Source organism: Protopterus annectens, chromosome 11.part0 (genome assembly GCF_019279795.1).
Source record: "Protopterus annectens isolate FY-2018-M chromosome 11.part0, PAN1.0, whole genome shotgun sequence".
Lineage (NCBI taxonomy): Eukaryota > Metazoa > Chordata > Ceratodontiformes > Protopteridae > Protopterus > Protopterus annectens.
In genome coordinates this window covers 172915968-172928324 of record NC_056745.1, presented here as the reverse complement: position 1 = coordinate 172928324, position 12357 = coordinate 172915968, and the positions used below count along the sequence as shown (strand labels likewise).

Below are 12357 nucleotides of genomic sequence, written 5' to 3'. Positions count from 1 at the left end.
ACACACGTGGACAGTGGTCTCACCTTCGATAACCACATTGCCACAACAGTCAGGAAATCCTTCTATGTAGCAAACCTTATCACTAAGGGCTTTTCATCCAGAAAAAAGGAGGTCATTGTCCCACTGTACTCATCCCTCATTAGACCCATTATAGAGTACAACGCCCCGTTTAGTATATACCTCACAAGACATCTGCAACAGCTGGAAAGGCCATAGAAATACCTCAGTAAAAGAATCACAGGCCTAAACAGATGCCCTAGGCTGACCATATAAAAAAATTCCAGCTATACTCCTCTACTCAGGGGCAATCTCTTCTTAACATACAAGGCCATGTCAAACCCTGAGCTGTTGGACATGCTCCACTTAAAGAAATCCCAATCCCTCAGAGCCACACGCTCCAGGGATCTAAACTTTGTCACAACAATAAACAAAACACGCTGAAGGGATAGGTTCCTGACCCAGAGTCTTCCCATACTCTGGAATAGACTGCCCATACATGTCAAGCAGAGTGCCTCCTTGGCCCTCTTCAAAAAGAACCTTGACGATTGGATGGGAGATCGGAAATTCACCCCATGGATCACATCAGTCGCCCTGCTAGACAGGGGTCCAGGGAAGTAAATATTGTGGGAAAAAATATCCAGGGAATTGTTATGGCTAGGGTTGTATAGTCCCTAGGGCCGATAGCCTAGTACCAACCTATGAGGCATATGCAGTTACAGATTCTATTAGAGTTGCAGTGGGAGAATGAGAGTCCTAGATTCAGATAAAACTGATGTTTCCACCAAAGTAGTTCCCTTTCTACAAATACCAGAACTAGACTTTGAAAAGTTGAGGGGGTTGATGTAGAGACTATACAGATCTTAGCTACCATTTAATCTTTCATATGCAGAGTCTGTCTAGAGGAATCATGAATATCATATATGCCATTAGTCTTAGAATCCTTAGAAATTCCCTTGCTGAAGTCCTCAACTGAGTGGAAGAACTTAGGATGAGATCTACGTATAGATACAGATCTACATTTTTCATGTAGAATCATGTCTGGTTACTTCTGAAAAAGAAGCAAGAAGATAATGTAGAGATTTGCCCTTAGCATGCAGTAGACACCCCAAGAATACTATTCTGTGGGATGGAAATGGACAAGAATTTTTGAATGTTCTCCTAGAAACCCAGTCTGCACTTCAAAAAACACTCTGCAAAGATAAGAAAGCTATCTAAATAAAGTAAAATGTTAATACCATGCAGTCTGCAACAGAATATCACCGGAGCTGTGAAAAACCCAAAGGGTAATGCACAGAACTGAAAATATAATCCAGACAAAGAAAGTCTTAAGAAACACTTGAAATCTTTGGCTACTAGAATGCAATGAAATCTAGAGTTACCAAAAACAGAAAGAAGAAATAAGAGTAAACAGGTTGGAAAGTGATAGCATTTTGGATTTTGGAAAATTAACAATTTAGTTGAAAAAGGAAAGCTCTATAACTACTCTCCATAAAGCTTCTTTCTTTGGTACCAGAAACATCTTTGAATAAAAACCTTTCCCTTTAAGGGAGAGGGGGTGAAGTTCTAGTAACCCTCATCCAGCAGATGCTGAACGACAAAGAGAAATAAAGATTTTTGCTTTAAAGGATGAAGGGAAATCCCCTGAAAAGGAGGAAGGGACTCCCACTGCCATATGAATCCCTGATGGATAACTCTCAGAACACATTTGTCTGAGGCAGTATAGCTATGTATTCAAAAACTGCTACCACAGTAGATGTTTGAATGATCACTTCTGCAGTACCCATAGATAAATAGATTATACCTTTGGCAGGATATAAACCATATAGCTACAGCTAATGCAGCAGTGATCAATATCACGAACATTAACTGCTTGCCAAACGGACAGAAATGGAGACCCAATTTTGAGGAAGAATTAAAGAACTGCCATGGTGCATATGGATTATTTTTATTTATTTTATTACAATTTGAAGACAGTTATTCAGACTTGTTGGGAAGTCCTTGTTTCTGGAAAGCTCTCCTCATCTTTCTGGTGTGTCCTTGCAATTGTTTTATGAATATCTGCTTGCCAGAAGCTTGATGCGTCTACTTATTTTGCTTTTTAAAAAATGTCCTCAAACATGGATGAAACCTTTAACAAACTTTGAGAAGGAAGGCCGAAAAAATTTGAGTCACATCTTGAATCAGTTTCCTTCTCTCATTGGATTTTTTTAAGATCTCAGCAACAGATGGTTCAAATATAACCTTCTTATCGAGAGAAGAATTCAAAATGTCAGCTTTAACATCTTCATGGAAATTTTGAAAACATAACCATGCAAACCTTCTCATCACAGATTCCAAAGCTGCTGCTCTGGAACAGACATCAGTGGACTCATAAGAACACGTAATAGAATGTTTGGTTACTTGAAAATAGAAGCGATAACAGAATTAGAGATTTGCCCTCAGAAAAAGGATAAGTTGCAGTAAAGTTATTCAGATTTTCAAAAGAAGCAAGTAAAAGCGTTAACGTGTGAGCTTGACAATTAAGAATTCAAAAAATAAGAGTGGCAGAGGCGTACACTCTTTCCCAAATCTATCAAAAGTTTCCCTGTCCTTGTCTGAGGGAGAGAAATTAGCATTTGCCAAATGTTTACCTGCAGAAGGATTTCACAAGAAATCATTGCAGGATCAGATCTGGGATTAGAAAAAAATTTTAAGACTGAGGAACTTTAAAAATTGATCTGTCTTCTTAGTGACTGCGGTTTGACTGTCAAGCAAGTACCAGCCTGCAATAAAAACATTGTCTAAGGCTAACAGAAGAAGAGGAACACCATGTAGGGTGAAAAAATTCCAGTCATAATAAATCATAATATTTCTTCAAAGAAAATTGAATGTAGTGTTGTTGACATAGAAAAAATGTTTCATCAAAAAAATGTTTTGAGTGTAAAATCAGAATAATCTTCTCAGAGTAAGACTCAGTAGCCTGATAAGAAATGACAGAATCTGTTCCCTCAAAATCTATTCTCTGTTTATTTTATTTACTAATTTATTTGACATTTGTTAACTGGGTTAGGTCAACTGGGCAAGTTCAGTGGAGGCCTGAGGAGAAAAGCTCCGGCATAAACAAAAATACAATATAAAACACAATGAAGAATACAATAAACTTTATTTTATTCTCTGAGTATTTTGTTACTGAAACTTACAATCAAATGGCCTATTAGAATTTAAAAAGGTGGAAGTAAAAGTATAAAAAGACCATATGTATAAAGTAGTAGCTCAAAGTAAAGAGAGAGAAGTGACGGGGAAAAAGAGAAAGTAGTTTTGGTTGGAGCGGGGCAAGTGCAGGACCAAAAATTAAGCAGGCTGTCTTTTAGAAGTTTTTTGAAGCTATAAGCATTAGTGATGGTTCTTAAGTTTAGTCCAAGCACTGGCGACTGAGTAGTTGTATAGGAGTTTACTTAAGTTTTTATTAGGCTTGTGAATTTCTAAGAGGTGTTGATCAGTGCTACAGACAGTAGGTTTTGGTTTGTAGGGATAGATGAGTGTAGAGAGAGCAGGACAGCATGAGGATTTATTTAAGATAGTGTGAGTGAGGTGGAGCTGAGGAAGGAGTTGTTGTTACTGGAATTCAAGCCAATGCAGATTCTTTAATGTTATGCAGTGGTGGGTGCGGTATGGAAGATTGGCAGCAAATCTAGTAACTTTATTATAAGTGGATGCAAGTTTGGTTAACAGGTTGGATTGTATGTTAGTGAGGATAGGTGCAGTGTATAATAGGGTGGGTACTAGAAATGCCTGAGCTACAGTATGCTTAGTGTCATTAGTAAGGTATTTTTTGTGCTTATATAACAACCCTAGTTTTTGGTGGGTCTTTGGACAGCCTGTTGAATGTGGATATCAAATTTTAGTTGGTCATCCATAATTACTCCAAGCAGTTTTGTATGAGGTTCAGTGGAAATAATTGTGTCATTAAGGGATGTGACAGTGAAGGTATTTTTGTGTTTTTGTAGAGATTTTGGGAGGAGAGGAGAAGTTTGGTTTTCTTAGGATTGAGTAGCAGTTGATTACTGGTTAACCATTTTTCCACCGAGAGAAGTGATTCTTGGGTAAGGGAAAGAAGGCGGGGAGATTGTTGTCAGAACATGATATAATTGTAGTCATCCATGTATTGAATTAAAGAGGAATGAGGGCAGGATGTGTATAGATTATTAGTAAAGATGTTAAAAAGCAGGGGTCCAAGAATGGAACCCTGAGGAACCTCTGTTCGACAAGTAGGAAGGGGAGGTGGTAGAGAGCCTTCTAATGGACTGGAAATCTGTTAGAAAGGTAGCTGCAGAACCATTGAATTGTGGAGTTGGACAGGTTAAGGCTAGTAAACTTCAGTTTATGAGAAACGGTGTCAAAGGCTCTGCAGAGGTGAAGAAAAAGACAAGTTTGTTATTGTCGCAATATTTTGCAATGGTCTATGTGAATGAAATGAGTGCAGTAGAAGTGCTGTGATGGGTGTGAAAACCATGTTGGGTAGGGGTTCAGGAGGTTTTCCTGTGTCAGATGATTGAGGAGCTGTTTATGAATGCATTTTTCCAGTATTTTTGATAGGGGGTAGTATTGCAATAGGTCTAAAGTTAGCAGGGTCAGAAGAATTACCACCTTTGTGAAGGGATATGACATAGAATTTTTTCCAGATTTCGGGGACTATGTATTCTTGGATGGACCTACTGACTACTAGAGAGACAGGAAATGCGATAGATTTAGCAACAAGTTTGAGGAATAGTGGTGGTAAATTGTCAGCAGAAGGTGAACATGGTTTAAGTTTGCTTAGGAGTGATCCAATATATGCTGTTGGGGAGGGTTTTAGACAGAAGAGGGGAGTAGGGGTAGAAGGAGTAGGAACAGTACTGGGGAGAATGGTATTGTCTTTTTTAGTCAAATTTTGAGTAGAGTCGATGAAGACGGAATTTAGAAAGGTGGCTATATTCATGGTGGAGCTACTGGGACACGGGCTAGGAGTAGATGGGTTACCTGGATGTAGGAGCTTGCTATCATACCAAAATTGTTTGGGGTTTGAGTGGGGATCGTTTAGTGGTTTGTGATAGAATTGTTTTTTTTTATCAGGGTCAACTTGCTTCTTGGTAAGATTCAGGAGTTCCCTACAAGTTTGGAGATGAGTGAGAGATTTAGTTTTTCCCCAGTTTTTCCAGGCACTGGCTCTTTTGAGCAGAATGGGTTGTGTTAACCAAGGTGCAAAGTTGGAATTAATTCTGATTTTTCTGGTGGAGGCCAATGAGTTCAGAGTTTAAAGGAAAATGTTACTAAATTTCGTGACAGCCTCATCAAGTGGGAGGGCATGGAGGAGGAAGGACCAGTTAACTGAGGAGAGCAGATCGCTGAAACTATCAGGGTTAAAGATAGTGAGTTTGTGACTATGTTTATAATAGTGGGGTTTGTACAACTGGGGGTGTGTCTTAGAACAAAGGTGGGAAGATGGTCACTAAGGGAATCAAGCAGAGTGGTGACATTGTGGTGTTTGTTTGGGTTGGAGGTGAGGATCCAATCAAGTGTGGTGCCGATATTGGTGTGTTTACTTAGATGTGTGGGGGATGAGATTAGTTGGGAGAAGACATAGAGGTTACTGCTACTGTTTGGAGAGTAAGAGTTTAGAGCATTCCAGTCTATGTTAACATTACCCAGGATAATGGTTTTCATAAGTGATAGTTTCGGAAATCCAGGAGAGAAGATGTTCAAGAGTAGGGATATTGTTACCAGAAAGAATGTAGATGGCTGCGATGGCAAGGTTTTTGTGCTTATTTAGTTTACAGTGTACAATGAGGATTTCTGCTGGGTGGAAATTAGGAGTAGTAGACAGAGGATGCAGGGAGAGTTGTTCAGAGTATAAAATAGCAATATCTCCCCCCTTTTTTCTTATGTCTATCTTGGTGGATGACATTGCAGCCGGGGGAAAGATTTAAGAGTCAGTTATATGAGGTTGTAGTCAAATTTCAGAGATAGTGAGGATGTTTGGAGTGTAGGGAGAAAGAGATCAAAGAATGAAGAGACATGATTTTATTTGTAATATTTTCTATATTCAAAGACAGCATAGACAGGCTTTTGGAGGATGAGGGGGAGAAAGTTTGTAAGGGGGCAGCAGGGAAGGAGATGGGAGTTTGTTTAGGGGTAACCACGGAGATGCTGGAGGGATCAGCATGGTTATGGGTGGAATTGTTGAGGAATGGACCTGAGTTTGGATGAATATCACCAGAGCGGAGTAAATTTACTAGAGAAGGTTTACGTGCAGTTGAGTTGAAACTGAAAAAATAATATTTAGGCTTAATTTTAGTAGCAGGAGAGGTTAGTTTAAGTAGTTTGAATTTGTGCAGAGTAGTCACATAGTAATTAAAAAGCTAGGGTGAAATAGTGACGACTGAGGTCTGGGTATCAGTCTGGGCATAGGAGAATATTGGTGATAGGCAGATGTTGGGTAAGTGGTGGTAATTATATTAAGAGTAAGAAGAAATATGGTAATTAGGAGGAGTAATAACATGTTGAATGAAAAGGTATGGTCAGAGGAAGAAAGAATAAAGTGGGAAAGTGGATTAGAGGAAGTGTAAATATCAATGGAGGGAAAGAGAGTTAGCGAAGTTATAGGTAGGTGTGGAAGAGTTAAACAGATAGGTGAGAGGAGTGGCGAGGTGGGGAGAATGGGTAGGGCTAAGCTGCGGGAGGGGTTTAATGAGATAGTGGAAGTAAGTTAGGATTGGCTGGAAGGAAGAAGTTGGGAGATGTGGGGTGTGTGGTTAGCTTGCCTAGGTAGGGGAGTGGAGTGAGCCCAAGCAAAGCAAGGGGGGAATGGAGCAGGTTGAACCACAAGGCGGAATAACCAGTTGGAACTGCAGAGTCAATAAGCCACTGAGAGAGGCCAGGTAAGTAATTACATCAAGCTGATATGGAAGTGAGGGATTCAACAGAATAAAAAAAAAATAAGCTGGGAGGAGGAACACACTAGAAATTGGGGTAATTACTGATTACAGGTTGAATAATGTTGCAGATTTCAGGAAAAAAAAATAAGGGTAAAAGTTATTTTCTAATGGTTGGATTACGCTGCAAATTTCAGAATACAAATAAGATACAAGTAAGATAAAATACCCAACTGTTTGGGGGGGGGGCCCGAGAAGGTCATTGCCCAGCTAGTATGCACACCACTAATGCTAGTATAACTTAACAGACCGTTTAGTAGAAATAAAAAGAAACTGGCCAAGTCTGCCCAGAGTATGGCAGTAAAAACATATATTCAAACTTGAAACAGGGAGAATTCAATTCAATTCCTGATGATAGTGAGTTCTTTTAATTTTATAAGGTGGCAATCCTGCAGAGGGAGCACTTTCAGGAACACGGTGCAGGACAGAATGATAAAAAAATACTCGCTCCAGGCGCAGGGGTTGTAAAAAAGAGACGTAAAATACATAAATGGAATATAAGGGAGGAAATAACAATAGTAGAATGTTACAAAGACAAGAAACACACAGAACTAGAAGGGAGGAAATAACAATAGTAGAACGTTACAAAGTCAAGAAAGATACAGAACTAGAAGTGGAAATGTAAGAATGAAGGTTAGGAGAGAAAAGCGAGTAATTCTCAAGTAGGGAGTTTTGGAAAAAAAAACAAGTAGCAAGTGAATAAGAGAATTAAGAAATACTGTGAAGAGGGAAAAGGAAACGTATAGAGAACTAGAGAATAGGAACAATGAAAAAGATGTGAATTAATCTTAATGCAAATGTTACAAAATGTTTAACAAAAATGAGAAAATTCTAGCTGCTACAGAGAGTGGTTAGAGATGAAAACCATATACAATAAAAATTCCTCGTTAAACAAATCGAGGACACTAGGTGCAGGACACTTACAAATGGATTACAGCTTTTGGAAGAAGTGTTAACAGTATCTAGTAGTACGAGCATGTAAGAAAAAAAATAAAGAGGGAGTTCAAACATATCGCTCATAGCAAAAAAAATGTTTATAAAAAGGACTGATGTTTCAAGAACATGTTAGAGAGGGGACCAACAACATAGGCAGGTTGGTAAGATGGTCAAATGTGGGCAATGCCACCAATGTAAATACACGATGGAAGGGAATGAAGTTGAACTCAATGGGTTTGATACAATTAAGATAAAAAAAGAGATACAATTGTAATTCAAAAGGTATAGGTTACGTGGCAGTGTGCTAAGATTGCCTGGGTTTCTACTTTGGGAAAACTAAAAATAGCTGATCCATAAAAAGGATCCTAACAACACATTGTTCAGCCATATTTCTGAATATGAAGGGCATTCTTTTAAATATATTAAATCACATTGACCTTGGCCAGAGGCGTGGACCGACAGATGAGTTTTTGGAATACAAAGAACTACAGTGGCAACTACACACCAATGCCACTATGTATCCAGGCTTGAATGAGAATATATTTATTAGTCCACTGCTAAGGTTAAAAGCTGCTAGCGTTTTATACAAAAAATTTAGTAAAAGTTTTTTTGCTGCTAGGTCAAACCTACTGTATTGGACCAGCTATTTTGTTAGTTTTATAAGTTTACTATTTTTCTATGCATTTGTTTGTTTTTTAGTATTTCTTATAGTTTTACATTTTTTCATGTATTTAATAGGCAATACGATGAAGGAGCAGTTTTTATTATTAACCATTTGTGATGACTGGTTCCTTGATGGGAGGGGTTACATTCTTTGAAGCACTTAAGTGTGTGTTTTTTGCTTGTATTTTATTCTGATGAAGTCCTGCTCTGTGAGGATGAAAGACCTAAATAAAGTGGAACAATAAGTGATTCTCTCTCGTGCTTCTATTTTTTGTTGTTCTAAAACAATTTGTTCATTAAACACAGGATAGATTACGCACTTTTGTCAGTATATACAAAATAGTAAGCTAAGAATCTTATGTGGCTAGTTCCCCATCACATAAACCGGACAACTGCAACAGAACAAATCAGCAGAAAAGGCAGTAACCAATATAGCTAAAAGGTTATTTGAGAAATAAGAACCTGTGTTGATAACAGAACATCCAAGGTAATAAAACTTACTTGACATGCATAATATAGCTGGGGAACCATGGTGCAAGTCGGCCCTGAACAAAATGGTAAAAAGAAATCTGGGAATCTACAGAAACTATAGGATCTCTTTTTTCTTAACAGTAGATCCAGAAAATCTTCCTCATCTAAAGTAACAGACAAGAGAAGATAAATGTTTAACTTTGTTTCTTTTTATCAGGAATATCGACAGAAGCAGACCAACTGATGTCAGGGACATCACCCCAGGGAAAATTCTTATTCATTTGGCTAGACAGGAAAGCATTCCTCACTCATTCCACCGAGACTAACAAAGTGGTTCTCTCATTGAAAAAATATATTTGGTTCTCTCTCTGCTTACTGCTTGCTGCTTCTTGCTGTGGGATTTGAAGTGTTCTTAAAACACTCGGTCTTGCTGGCTGGATTCTGCTAAAATTCAAAGTCTGGTTATATTTGCATTCACAGTCTGTTGCATACAGAAACTTGCAGAATATACACTGATAAGAGAATATACTTTGCAGCACCTGTCTTTAAGAGCAGTAACCAATAACTTTTTATAATAAACCAAACTGGAAAACCGTTGCAGTTTAAAGTACTGTTCCACTTTACTTCTCATATAGTACAGATGATGTGAGAGATATAACATTTACCTCAGGACACCAAATGTGTCCCTACCATACCCCTAACAACTAGATTTAATACAGACATTTTACACATATTTTAGTTAAACTCACGCCCTCTAGGTTTTGGAAAGATACTGCCTTGATGACGCAAATGCTAACACATCTGTTCTTGTGCAAATGCTGATAAGTAAACTGTCTTCAAGGAAACGCCTTGTGGATTAGAAAAGCACATTTTTAAACTTTCTTAGAAAAGCATGTCCTGTTGTCCAGTGAAAGCAGATTACATTCTTGTCATGTCTGTAAGAAGTTCAGCTTTCTTGATGTGTGTGTAATACACTCATAAGCAAGTTTCTTATTTTTTTAAGCCACAGTCATTTAGTATGGTTGCTGATCACATATTACTAAACTCTGTTTCTGTACTTAAGCAAACTTTTTCTTTCAGCATATTTAATATCTAACAATTCCCTCTGTTTTTAAACATACTCAAAACATTTTATACTGATATGTATTTTTATCACATTATATAGAAAGTCTTCTTTTGATCAAAATGCAATTTTACATAGTTAATACAATAATATTAAGTATCACTACCAAAACTGAATGTATTTAACAACTTTTTCTTTTGCAGACCATTCTGTGAAAATATTTTATCAGTTATGAGCTGTGTCTGCTTTAGTTTAACTTGATTAATTTATTCCTTTGCAATTACAGAATTTAATTTATGACTTAGAACTGTTTCATTAACTCTTTGCAACTTGTTGAATTAAATCTTTACTTTTATTGATTATTTTATATCAAAAGATTAGAGACAGACTAATATCTATAAGAGACAAAAACCATGTGCTACTGCAAGCATTTATACACTACTGAAAATATACAGTTTCAATATCATTTTAACCATAACACTGTGGTCATGTCTTTGAACTGCCCATTAACATCTTGGTAAAGTACTGAACTGGGCTTAGATGATAAATATTTGAAAGCAATTCTTTTACCGGGGTAAAACCAGTGATATTACAACTTGACAAATTACTTTTAAACTTATTACAATGTATTCTGTTCAGTATGTATTTACACAGACCGTTTGCTATTCATGCATTTCAATTTAGCAGCTATCCTGAACCCAATTTTTTAAAACATGTTTTTTCACACATATTCGTTGCTAGACATTAATTTAATTTGTACTGAATTCTTCTGTATTTGTACATACAAAGACTATAAAGTAAATTTAGTCTAATCTTATAAATTTAAAAGCATTAATATTAAGCAAAATCTTGGAAAATGTTTATGTCTCTTTAGAAATATCTAGTGGAACTGATACCAAATCCATATGTCCTGTTATTTTATTTTTATACCAACATTGTTTTGTCAAAAACATATTAAAAAAATAGTGACCATTCTTGCTCAATTTATACATATCTTTACTTTCTCTTGTATAGCTGTTATCAATTTTAAGCCATCTTTTGTTTTTTAAACCATCTTTTGTATAGCTTTACAGTTTAACAGGTTGTAAATACAATTTAATACTAAACAATACAATAATAACCATTATGATAGCTATTAACTTGTAAAATATCTTATCCTGTCAGGTTTAATCTGTGTTTACCAGTATATCTAATGCACTAATACCTGTTTTTTCCTTCCCCCCTAAAAGAGTATTGTATTTTTTCTGTAGCTTTATTTCTGACTCTTGTGCAATACTGCTTATACAGTCAGTGTAAAACTGAGAATGTACCCCTCCCCCTGTAGTACTGCAGCACTGTTTATCTGCTTTATACTGTGAGAATAGAATGTATGTCAGCCCAACACTTTGGTTATACATTTATTTTATTAGGTTACCAAACTATAGACCTTTGTCTGATTTGATCATCTTTTCTGTTGCCTTTGCTGTCTATTTCTACTAGTAGTAGTTATTTGTACCCTCCTGTCTACTTTATTTAAACTGTATGTATACTATAACCCATCTGTTGGCTATACTTGATGTAACTAAGGTTTTTTTTTATTTTTTTATTTTTTATCAGTGACATATATGCACAATTGTGATGTTTTATTATAATTACCAAAAAGTGTTGCATGTGAACATTTTAACAATTATGTTTTAAATAATAAGTTTTTAGAAAAACTCAAGCCACTTGTCTAGCAGTCTTGTTTCTTATCTTATCTTTTCAACATTTCCTGTAACTATTCATCCAGTTTAGGAAGGTCTGAGCTCACATTTCAGTTAACCCTTTTTAGCATGTTTCCTCTAATCATATATATTTTTTAACTTTTGATTTCAGTATTTTTATTTATTTAACTGTTCTGACATTCATTTAACTGTTTGGTGTGGTGTTACTATACAATTATATAAAAAAAATGTAAAAAATAAATAGATATTAGCTTAACTAAGATCGTTTATATTTACATTATTTATATTTGCTTTTTTGTCTGCCTGTTATTCTTGTGCATTGTATAAAAGAAAATACATGCATGTCAGTCTTGTGACTTTAAATCATTACTCTTATTAACTATTTTTATTTAATTTTTATATACAAGAACTGTTTTGTTTACCTTTTGACTATGCTATGAGAATGTCAGTCATATGCTCTACTTTACTGTAGTACTGATAAATATATTGCTTTAATTGAATGGACGTTTTAAACATTTGAGAATGATTTGTCAGATCCTAACATCCTACCATGTAAGCTTAACCATTTTCA

General features: G+C 36.3%; 1 protein-coding gene across 1 annotated transcript in view; it reads right to left on the bottom strand.

The window, feature by feature from the left end:
- The window catches only part of PARP11 (poly(ADP-ribose) polymerase family member 11), a 519323-nt gene that overhangs the window by 219384 nt on the left and 287582 nt on the right, over positions 1-12357 (bottom strand). The window lies entirely within an intron of this gene.